We start from the raw sequence: 12,440 nt of genomic DNA on the forward strand, positions 1-12,440 counted from the left end.
AGGTTTATTTATGTACTTGAAAGGCAGAGTTACAGAGAGGTAGAGGAAGAGGTAGAAGCATAGGCAGAGAGAGAGAAAGAGAGAGAGAGAGCGCAAGCTTCCACCTGCTGGTTAACTCCCCAAATGGCTGCAATGGCCAGAGCTGAGCCAATCTGAAGCCAGGAGACAGGAGCTTCTTCCAGGTCTCCCATGTCAGTACAGGGGCCCAAAGACTCGGACCATCTTCTGCTTTTTCAGGCCATAGCAGAGAGCTGGATCAGAAGTGAAGCAGACATGACTTGAACTGGTTGCCCATATGGGATGCTGGCAAGCAGGCAGTGGCTTTACCTGCTAAGCCACAGCACCAGCCCCCCCAAAAGTACAACTTTTAAAAACAAAATGGAAGTTTAAATTTTTATTTTTATTTATTTATTTTTGTTTTATGGAGATAGTCTTTAATGTTTGCTTTTTTTTTTAACTTTTATTTAATAAAAATAAATTTCCAAAGTACAACTTATGGATTATAGCAGCTTCCCCCCCCCATAACCTCCCTCCTACCTGCAACCATCCCATCTCCCACTCTCTCTCCAATCCCATTCACATCAAGATTCATTTTTAATTATCTTTATATACAGAAGATCAATTTAGTATATACTAAGGAAAGATTTCAACAGAAGACTCATAGAATGGCAGATGTCCGAAACAGCACTCTGGCCTCAGAATCAGCCCTTAAGGTATTCAGATCCAGCTAAAGAGTCCATGAGAGTATTTTAGGCATGGAAAGCCAAGACATTCTGGCAAAAAAAAAAAAAAAAAATTAAAGATCTCAGTGAGTGAGATCCCAGTGGAAAGAACGGGCCATCAAACAAGGAGGTACCTTTCTCTGAAGGGAGGAGAGAAATTCCACTTTGACTATGGCCTTGTCTAAATAAGATAGGAGTTGGCAAATTCAAGAGGCTTCCATAGCCTTGGCAGCTCACGACAAGAGCCTTGGGTGATTACTGACATCATAAATAAGAGTGTCAATTGTTAAATCAACAACGGGAGTCACTTACTCTGCATGTTGGATCTCTGTCCTTAATGTGTTGTACTATGTGAATTAAGGGTATAACTAGTACTCAAACAGTACTTTATACTTTGTGTTTCTTTGTGGGTGAAATCTACTTAGGAAGTTTAAATTTTTAAAAAGGGTAAGATTTAATTAAAATATTGTGGTAGTGCTGAAAACACTTGATAATAATCAGTAGTTATTCATTGTGGTGGAATGAGAAGGCTATGCCAAGATGGCCACTGGCAAGCAAGCATCAGTTACTCAGGAAATGGCTTCAGAACCTACCTGGCAAAGGAGCCTGCCTGTTAACAGGCAGGGATTGGTTACAGCATAAACTGCCCCTTGAATGGATTGGTTGCCTCTGCTATATAAGCTGCTGTACCAACCAAAATAAATGAGTCAGTGAGCTGGTAGCCTCTGGCCTGCTTTCACCTGACTGCCAGTGTCTGTGTCGTGACTCTGTGCCTTTTGCCCCCACCATGCTCCTCCTCTCAGAACTAATCCACAGCAACAATTCATCTCAAAAAAGGGCTTAAGAAGTGCAGGTTTTTGCCTGTACTACCTTCTTGAACACATGATCCGCAGTAGAGTACTATGCACATTACAAGTAGTCAATAAATATGTCTATGAATTGCTTGGCTATTGCATCTAAAAATTCATGATTTTGACAAATATTGATGTAGTACAACATGCCATGAAGTCCATTCCTAGCTCTCGTTCTCTTTAGCAGCCTTGGCTCATTATCCAAATGATTATGTTCGGAGGTCTCTCATAGCCACATTTCATCACACTACTGACAGCACTGAAGTGGTTGAGTGAATGTAGTGCCTGCTCATAAAATCATTTCAAGTAAAGGGCTTCAAGATCTTTCCAGCTGTTATTCAAATCTATATCATTATTTACTATAGAACATAAAATATCAAGGTCTCATATATTTTCTCCCTTACTGAACTTACACCAGCTGATCCATGCGACAAGGTATTGAGGTCCAATAAAGCTGATCACCTCAGAATTTGTTTCCTTAAGTATTCTATTTTTGGTTCTCTAAATTGTGGCTAACTGAAATTGGCAGTCACATGGCCTTCAAGGGAGTGAAAAGCAATAGGTTTAAGGTTTGGTGCTTAGAAAGGAGTGGGTCATATGCTATGGGTACAGATTATGGAAAAGTTGTTATGTATCTGTTTTGAAGTACAGACTGCTGCTGCTAACACTCCCTAAGTTTTTATTAAATTTTCCAAAAAAGTAACCGAATGGTTGCCATGGGGATGATTATGATGTCACAGAGGATGATGACTTCTCATAATCTATAAGCAGCAAGAGCAGATGTGCTTGTAAGAAACAAAGATCTTGTTTCCATACAAATGTACTCAAAATGAAACACAAAGAAAGAAAAATACCCAGAGCACATAATGCAAAGAAAAAGAATTGCTTCTAAATAGAATGTTTTACAAAGTTTTCCATAAAGCCTCAGCTGTTCTTCGAAGCACAACCAGCTTGAACATGGGTAGCAGACATGAAATTACAGTATTCACAAAATTAGTATTCAGCTTGCAGAATCTCTCCTTTCAAAGCCTTCATGCATACTTTATGCATGCACAATTATAGAAGCAGGTAATGAGAGAAATTTTGATTTTCCTTCTCTGGTTGTTATTGTATTTATCTAGGTAAGTCCTGGCAAAATTTTCTTTGTTAAAAATAATTCTAAGCAATGATTAATTCTATTGAAAATGTAATTTTACTCTTATAAGATACTTTGGATGATTTCTCTAAAACACATGTTATTCTATCTATGGAGATGGGTAGTGACATACCAACTTTTAGTAAAGAGTCAAAGTTCAGTGACAATAATATGCAAGATACAATAAGTTTTACAGTTTTATTCTTCTATATTGTTATTAATTTCCCTTCCATTATTAAAAGTTTTAAAAGGATCTTCAAGTTTATGGCCATGACCTTCTGAAATACATAGATATGGTAAACAATATATCAAATGAATTGGTTGTGTCAAAATATATTACAATGTCTCCATTACATCACTTTGAATTTAATCCTATACACATTGATGGTCATTTATACTCTCCTAAATTAATTCTTCAGATTCTTCTTTTCTTCTTCTTCTTCTTCTTTTTTTTTTTTTTTAAAGGCAGACTGGACAGTGAGAGAGAGAGAGAGAGAGACAGAGAGAAAGGTCTTCCTTTTCCGTTGGTTCACCCCTCAATGGCTGCTGAGGCCGGGGTGCTGCAGCTGGCGCACCGCGCTGATCCGAAGCCAGGAGCCAGGTGCTTCCTCCTGGTCTCCCATGTGGGTGCAGGGCCCAAGGACTTGGACCATCCTCCACTGCAGAGAGCTTGGACCACTGCTGGGCCACAGCAGAGAGCTGGACTGGAAGAGGAGCAACTGGGACAGAACCGGCGCCCCAACCGGGACTAGAACCCCGTGTGCTGGTCCCGCAGGCAGAAGATTAGCCTATTGAGCCGTGGCGCCAGCTCAATTCTTCAGATTCTTATGTATCTCTCACAGTAATCTCAAATATTTCTTAGAATTAATCAAAGTTTAAATAATAAAAAATTATAACAAACTTGCCATTCCCTGAAATTAAAAAAAACTGTGTCCAACTTGAATTTGCCAACAAAAATATTACATTCTCATATGTCATATAACTCAATGAGAGATATGAACTGAGTTGACTGGAAATAAATGAACCATTTTGTCAATTCCCAAGATATTTTATTTCTAAAGCAATCTACCATAGAATAATCTACATGAAAACAAAGATTAAAATATGTTTAGAATTTTCATTACTATGAAGTGCATATACATTTAATTTTACTTTCAATTTAATGTCCAAATTATTTTTTAAGAAATGAAAAATACTGAAAGAATTACATTAAAGAGAAATTAGTAAAAATAATCAAAGAATAAAAAATAAAAACCCACTATGTCTACTATCTTGAGTTGAAAGAAATTGAGAATAAGTTAACAGGTGTTTCTGAAAGCTAGACTTTAATCCTAGTTTTAGTTCTGGGCTCATACTGAAATCATATACTATTTTAAGATATAAGCTCACTTTTTAAAAGTACATAATATGAATACAGTACTCTAAATGGACACTCAATGATGTTTGAGGTATGTGTTGAGAACTGTGAGAGTATCATAACATAACTTCTGACCAAGAGGGCTAAACACACTTATTACAAACACTGAAAAGATTTAGGAGGAATCAAAGAAATGCTTGTTTAAGAATTACAGAAGATGATAATACGTGAATTGAGGTTAACCAATTACAAAGCCTAAATTAAAAAAATAACATAGGTATTTGAATATAAAAAGAAAAAGGAAGGTGTTAAAAGTGCTTTTCAATTAATGAAGTAAAACACAAATTAGCTAGCACTATAATATTTTGTAGCACTTTTTTGAAGAAGGGTTCCATTTCTAGGGTAATCCTTACTAACAAATATAGCACCAAATCTGTGTAAAACATTATATTAAGAAACAAGAGCATTGTAAAAAACTGATGATTGTGTTTTTCTCTAAAGTTATTCTAACATAGTGGGTACAAATGCATGAAAATATGTATTATATTGTGAGGTAATTGATAATATTAATGACATAGATACTAGGTGCTAAATAATTTAAGTGGAATTACAAAGTATGTATTTACAATGAATGGTGCAACATATTTCAAGGGCAGAAAAAATATTGCAGTGATATAACAGATCTAAATCTGCATGGAAATATGTGATAGATGGCTGTCTTTACATACAAAAGTTTTGTCTGTAACCTGAGGTTTTTGTATCTTTGAACTGATATTATTAGAAAATGATTAAACCATAATTTTCCATTTTTAAGATTCCCAACAAAGGAAGCTAAACAAAAACTAGACAGTTTTGGGGGAAGACAACTTAGTTGCCAAATTGTCTTAAACTTTGCTCTCTCTACATGAACACAGGTGAGTTGAACTAATTATTTCTATGTGTGGTTTTTCTAGGAATTAATACGACTGCTTCGATTTACAATTAGCTAAGTTCTGGATAGAAAAATCTGTATCTGACATATCTTATAGTAGGATCTGGAAGAGCAATCATGAGAAATGGGTGCTCTGATCCAGGTGGCAGGAGATACATTTTTTGTGAGGTTTTTATTTTCTTTTTCAATCACATCAGATATTTGTAGAAAGATTTAAAAATTTGGGAAAGATAATCAATAGAAAAATAAGGCCCAAAGCAATGGTCACATATATCATTGCAACAATTAGCTGTGGTAATATTAAGCATACTAATTTAGGTATCTCCTTTGAAAAACTCCTTTTCATGTATTTGGTTAAGTTAGTAAAGAAACATAGATCACGCCTTGTCCTCTCCCTTGATTTGATCAATTACTGATGTTGACTCATTAGTCTCCATTTTTACAAGATATTATGAAGTAAATTACATCCACTTTTTAGTTTTTGTTTGTTTGTTTGTTTGTTTTTGACAGGCAGAGTGGACAGTGAGAGAGAGAGAGAGACAGAGAGAAAGGTCTTCCTTTGCCGTTGGTTCACCCTCCAATGGCCGCCACAGCCGGCGTGCTGCAGCCGGCGCACCGCGCTGATCCGATGGCAGGAGCCAGGTGCTTCTCCTGGTCTCCCATGGGGTGCAGGGCTCAAGGACTTGGGCCATCCTCCACTGCACTCCTGGGCCACAGCGGAGAGCTGGTCTGGAATAGGAGCAACCGGGACAGAATCCGGCGCCCTGACCGGGACTATAACCTGGTGTGCCGGCACCGCAAGGTGGAAGATTAGCCTATTGAGCCAAGGCGCCGGCTGATTACATCCACTTTTAACAGTTGAAACCAAGAGATTAACAAATTTGTCTAATCAGTAGATAACCCAGCAAGTAGAGCTGGGATTTGATTGTTATCACCCTGATGCTTCCGTCTGTATCCCCTGGGTCAAATTTCTCTTGGAGCACTGATCTGGGAAAAAAATATTTTTTTTGTTTGTGCTGATGATTTCATAGGCTTCCTAACAATTAGAGCTCTGTAAGTGACAGTATGGTTCCTCCTTTGTCTGGTTACTATGATTTCAGAAGTAAGTTTTGGGTTCAATTGTGGCTTTTCCATAAGCAAGATTTTTTGATATTTTTTCTTTCCCCTTTGCTTCTTAGTTTATTTTCATATATATATTTCATCTTACTATTGAATGTAATATTAGCTCAATGATTTTAGGAAGTATTCATAAATAAATCAATAAACTGACCTCATACAGTAGCCACAAATCAGTCTTTTTTAAAACATTTATTTCAGAAATTTTAGATGTGAAAATACCCCTCACCTCATTTTCCCTGTTAACACTTCATATTAGTATCTGTCACAATTAATGAACACGCAGCTTCCCCTATTTTTTAACCAAATACTAATCAGTCTTGAATGGAACTTCCTGTTTTCCAATTTTCAAATTAAAGGACTATCAATCGTTTAAAATAAGGCATCAAACTGAACCGAAATTTCACTTGCTATGAATAGTCTTAAATCTTTTAATATGATACAATGAAAAGCATAATACATTTGATTAAAGTTGGCCTTCTCAAAACACTCATTCTCTTCTTCAGCAAGGTTAGAAGAACCATTGATCACTAGGCCCAATTCCTACAGTGAAAATTAGGATAATGGTGACCTCCTGATTTTACCATCCTAGAGAAATGAGGCCATGTCCTTTTACTTTCACCAAGACAGAGTTAAGGGGTAGAGAATGAAATGCTGGGATTCCAGATGACCAGGCTGGAGCTCTGCCACCACCTCGCTGACTATTGTGGAGACGTCATTTAAAATTTATGGGTGGAATGCTACATGGTTAACCTGCGATTTCAGTGCCCAGTTCTAGCTCTCCTTCACATTTGACACTCTGATCCCTCTCTGGTATCATTCCTTAACTTCACATACCAAGAAACAAAGGACAAGCACAATGAAGTGACCCCGTCAGAGTAAAATAGGTGGCTAATGGCTGAGTCAAAATTAAAAAGGTCTCCTGATTTTTAGAACTGAGTTTATGAAGAAATTAAGCATTGCAACTATATGTCATCCTATTCCCACTCACCCTAGAGCTTACTGCTATTCTGAAAGCAATGCCTTTCTTTCCCCTTTTATTATATTTTTATTATATACAAATAATATATAAATAAATACTATATAATATTGTTTTCCATGTTTTAATAACTAAATTAACAACATGAGAATTAATTTAAAATTGGTCTACTTCACACTTATAGTATTTAGAGATTCAAGTATTATTATACATGTATGATATATGTAGTATATATGTTTGTACTGATATATGTGGTAGTATATAGCTGATATATAGTATTACAATGAAGTGAAACCCTTCAGTTTTTCCAGTTTTTCCACCCATTATCTTTGTTATACATACAACATTTTTGACCATACAATCCATAGGTGTAAAATACATTTTACAGGGTAACCTAGTACATAGCTGTGCATATTTCTGAAATTAAAAATTCCCTTTTGGGTCCAATGCCGTGGCGCAGTGGGTTAATCCTCCGCCTGAGGTGCCGGCATCCCATATGGGCATTGGATCTAGTCTCAGCTGTTCCTCTTCTGATCCAGCTCTCTGTTATGGCCTGGGAAAGCAGAAGAGGATGGCCCAAGCTGTACCCACGTGGGAAACTTGCTTTGGATTGGCGTAGCTCCGGCCTTTACGCCATTTGGGAATGAACCAGTGGAAGGAAGACCTTTCTCTCTGTCTCTCCCTCTCACTGTCTGTAACTCTACCTCTCAAATAAGTAAATAAAATCTTTTTTAAAAATTCCCTTTTAATTCATATTTGTTATGTGAATGTACTCTATAGCTCTGTTTCATTTCTTTAGATGCTGGTTATAACTCATTAAATACACAGCCTATAGTAGGTTATAATCAGGTATTTGAGAAACACTTTTGTAAGGGAATATTTTTCATTCTGCTACAACACTTCTCATACTCTGATATTCCTATAAGGTGGAGCTGGCAACTAGGTGAATTCAGCTTAGAACTTTTTCAGGCAATGAGAAATGTAAATAAATAGGAATATATTAAATATGTGGATTGCTTAGGTGCAGAAACATGTTTATGAACCATGGTTTTAGGCAATGGGGTTTCTTTCTTTCTTATGAGATAATTCTAAAAAATCGCATTTATAGCTTTAAATAAATGATTCATATTTTTGAAATAATGCTGTATGTATTAATGTATGCTTGCTACTTTGAGGATTTCTATGGACAATCCTATCTGTAAATTTTTGGAATATGAATTTTTTTAGAAAGTGAATAAAAATCACTTTTTAACTTATACATGTATTTATCATGGAAATAGAAGAATACCCATAACTCAAAGGAGCTTTATGTGCATTTTTATATATTACATATATTATTAATATTATTAATATATTACACATATCATTAAGCTTTATTCCTTAATTACATTACAGTGTATTACTCGCAGACTTAAATAGAAAGGACTTCATTGATTTAAAGTTCTCCTACGTAGGATGATGTCGCAAAGGGCATTTCTGTGTTTAGCAGGAGAGACTATTTTCTTTTTTAAGCAAAGAGTCTTCAATTCCATTATGCTTATATATTATACTGGTCTTGAATTGGCATTTTAGTCTGTGGCCATGACTAGAGAATATTTTGCTCTTAGCAAGGGTGATAATTTCTACTTGCATTCTGGCATCGCCATTCGACTTAAGTACTTGAATCCTTTGTCATCAGCTCTCGGTATGCAATACTTGGGAAAATCTAGTGACTTCCATGAATAAACCAAAGTCTTCATATTATCCAGGGGCCTTAGGCTACCTAGTTATTTAACCCTGATGTTGAAGGAAGTAATGAAGTTGAGTTGGCAGAGAAAAAATAGAATCTGCCGAAGTTCAGGTTAAAGAGCACTCAAAACATAAATGCAAGGGAAAGCAACGTTAGGAAGTCATCATCCCATATAGAAGGCATTATATGTCAATAACCTGCAGGAACTTGTATTCTGATAAGCTTTGTAAATGTCTCTTACTGGAATCTTTTCACCTGTGGTACAACAACTGCTGCAATCACTGGCCACACTGTAAAGAAATAAATAATAGCAGGCATATTCAACCTCTAAAGGTGTGGGTGTGCACCTGGCTCCAGACTGAATGAATGAGAAAGTTGACATGAAGATTGAAATGGAAGATGGGGGTACTTTGGCTAAAGTCAACTCTTTTCTTTTGTACTCTCCATCTCAACACTAATTAGCACCTCCTCCCCCTTACTAAGTACCCCACTGCTCAATACCCTTCCCAAACCTGGGATACCTCTTTCAAACAAGTAAATAAACAAGCAAATCCACCCTACATCCTCGTACTTCTTTAAAAACATTTTCCTAAATTTAAGAGCCCTTCTTTGAGGACATGACGTTCCTCTAAGCTAGAGTGAACATATAATATGATATAGAAACCAGGACATTTTTAAAGACTAAAAGGGGGCACTATTAATAATTATGTCAGGATCACAGGTATAAACTGGGACTGTTCTTGGCAGACCAGCTAGTAAGAGGTCATCCTACCTATAGTCCTCTCAAATACAGACTATTCATTTTCCTACGGTTCACTTTGCTCAGGGTTAGAATATGGGGTCAGTATCTTCCACACAATTTAAATATATTTTAGAGCATTTATTCTTGTGCACAACCTCAGTTCCTCTAATAATCATTCTTTACAGCTGACTCCTCACAACCGTTCCTCCCTGCTATTTATCAGCCTCCCGGGGACTCCTTCATTAACTTCTAGAGTGATGTTTGCCTTTATGCCTCAAGAATCACGTTGCCTAATCACTCTATCACTTTTCTGGTAATCTACCTCTTACTGGGCATGACTTCTTCACCTACCTTATGGATCCTGGCACTTTGCTATGCATTAGAAATACTGTATTCTGTTTACAATTTTCTATTCCCTCTCTCTTTCACACAAATTCTTCAACCTCATTAGGACCCCAAATCTGTATAATCCTTCTTTGTATCTGCCAATATCCTATCAATATCCTTTATGTAGTTTACTCTGTGGTCCAATGCTTCCATTTATTTTTCTGAACTAAACTCAACGTCTTTGATTACATGATTTTAGCTCCCCATTTGGTAAAATGTTCACAGTGCATCAGTTCCATGATTCATTCTAGAATCAACTGGACTGTAAGTTCAGCTGTAGCAACAGCACTGAGTATACTGACTATTTGTGGTCACCATCCTCAATTGGGTCTTCTACTATTCTCCAATATTTCTATATCTTTTTTTAAAAGATTTTATTTATTTATTTGAGAAATAGAGTTACAGACAGTGAGTGGGAGAGAAAGGTCTTGCATCTGCTGATTCACTCGCTAAATGGCTGCAATGGCTGGAGCTGGGCCATCCAAAGGCAAGAGCCAGGTGCTTTTTCCGGGTCTCCCATGCGGGTGCAGGAGCCCAAGGACTTGTGCCATCTTCCACTGCTTTCCCAGGCCATAGCAGAGAGCTGGATCAGAAGAGGAGCAGCTGGGACTAGAATTGGATCCCATATGGGATGCCAGCACCACAAGAGGAAGATTAACCTACTGAGCCATAGAGCCGGCCTTTCTACATCTTTTGAGTTAGCCTCTCTCACATTCTTCTTAGCAACTATTTCAAAGTTGTTTACTCTTTCTAAACTTTTTTCCTTTTGCCCTTAGTAAATGACATTGATACTTTCTTCAAACCTTTCTCTATTGTTCCATCAAGACTAAAAAATTCACCTGTATCTGTACTCAGCCTTCTTCATAGCTGTCAGGTACAAAAGGTATGGCCTCATCTATGTGAAGTTAATCATGTCGCCTACACAATGGAATATATTTTCTTCCCTATCCCCTCAGAGACTTCACCAATGCTTTATCATCAACCTTGTTCTTGACCGTTTCTCAACAGCATTGAAGCATGCTGAAATCTTACTTAAAAGACAAAACCAAGGAAAACTTCCCTCAATCCCACATCCTCCTCTATCTGCTAGTTTCTACCTTTTCTTTTATGGTTAATCTTTTGGAATTATTGTCCACACTCACAGCTTGCATTCACTCACTTCTTATTTTCTCCACACAACTCTAAATTGTCTTTTGCTGTCATCATGATTGGCAGCATTTAATACTGTTAATCTCTCCTTTCTCCTTGTGAGATCTCTAATGGGCTCCAGTTAGACAGCCTACCTCAATAAAACAGCTGTACTTCATCAGTCTCTGCAAATAGGATGTCTTGGTTGATGCTGAGTGATCCATTGAATTCCTAAAGCAGGCAAAAGACTGAGGACAGGTTATTCTTGAGGGTCAGGAGAAAAATCTGGCCAGATGACAAGGGACATTGCCAAATGATATTACCTTAGTGAGCTCCACTGTTCCAGGCCTGCCCATTAGCCTTGAAAGCTATAGAAATTCAAGTTCATATGTACACTACTGTATTGCTCTTAGAAAGCACAACTATAAATTCCTAAACTCATAAGAAATGGATGTTTAAAAACTCAGAAACATCATTTATTTATAAAGAAAAATATCAAACATATTCTCTCTGCATAGGAAAATCACATGGAAAATAAAATATCAGAAAGCTGCTGAGTTTAGAATCAGTCAAGGGATTTTTGTGTATGATAGACTGTCTAATGGCACCAGGCCTTACCTCTGCAGCGTACACCTCCACATTAGGAATAAAGTCTGCAGACAATATTTCCAAAGACCTAGGAAGGTATATCCTTTTGTCATCCATATTGGATTGTAAATATACATGATTCCTACTTAAATATTCACCAGTCTAATATCTAGCATTCATTCTCTAACATAAAATATTTGGAAATTAAACACTTTTTAAAGAATATGTTATGAACATACCTAACATTATGTTAATTTATTTGGTGGTTACTTCTTGATGTTCAGGGGAACTCTTCTAGATTAGGAAGATTACTTCTAACTAATCTTGGGCAAAGTTCCCCCAAAGCCCTTGATGAGCTTCCCTCACCAATAGTGTCTTCGTTTACCAAACTAAAGCATTACTTCTTTTTGTGCCCACAAAAAGTCTGCTGAGAGCAAATGTACAACTTCCACACCTTTGCAAACTGGGATACAAAAGCCTAATTAAAATACTATAGTTATGGAGCCAGTTGTCAGTGCCAATCCCATGGACCTGGTTCGTGCCCTGGGCTGCTCTACTTCCGATCCAGCTCCCTGCTAAAGAGCCTGGGAAAGCAGCCTAACATGGTTCAATTTCCTGGGCCACTGCAACCCATGTGAAAGACCTGGTTCCTAGCTCTTGACATTGGCCTGGCTTAGCTCTGGCCATTGTGGCCATTTGGGGAGTGAACCAGTGGGTGGAAGAGATCTCTCTCTCTCTCCCTCTCTCTGTAACTCTATCTTTCAAATAAAATAAT

The 12,440-nt window shown here is 37.2% G+C and overlaps 1 protein-coding gene across 3 annotated transcripts in view; it reads left to right on the forward strand.

The window, feature by feature from the left end:
• The first annotated feature begins 2,396 nt into the window (after nt 1–2,396).
• The window catches only part of IKZF2 (IKAROS family zinc finger 2), a 187,841-nt gene continuing 177,797 nt past the window's right edge, over nt 2,397–12,440 (forward strand). Inside the window, exons 1-2 of one of the 3 annotated variants that reach the window (XM_070070240.1) lie at nt 2,397–2,694; nt 4,880–4,979. The gene's annotated coding sequence lies outside the window, so the exon portion shown is untranslated. The remainder of the gene's footprint in view (nt 2,695–4,879; nt 4,980–12,440) is intronic. The other 2 variants (XM_070070241.1, XM_051849150.2) reach the window with 2 other exon arrangements.

This window comes from Oryctolagus cuniculus, chromosome 3, assembly GCF_964237555.1.
Source record: "Oryctolagus cuniculus chromosome 3, mOryCun1.1, whole genome shotgun sequence".
NCBI lineage: Eukaryota > Metazoa > Chordata > Mammalia > Lagomorpha > Leporidae > Oryctolagus > Oryctolagus cuniculus.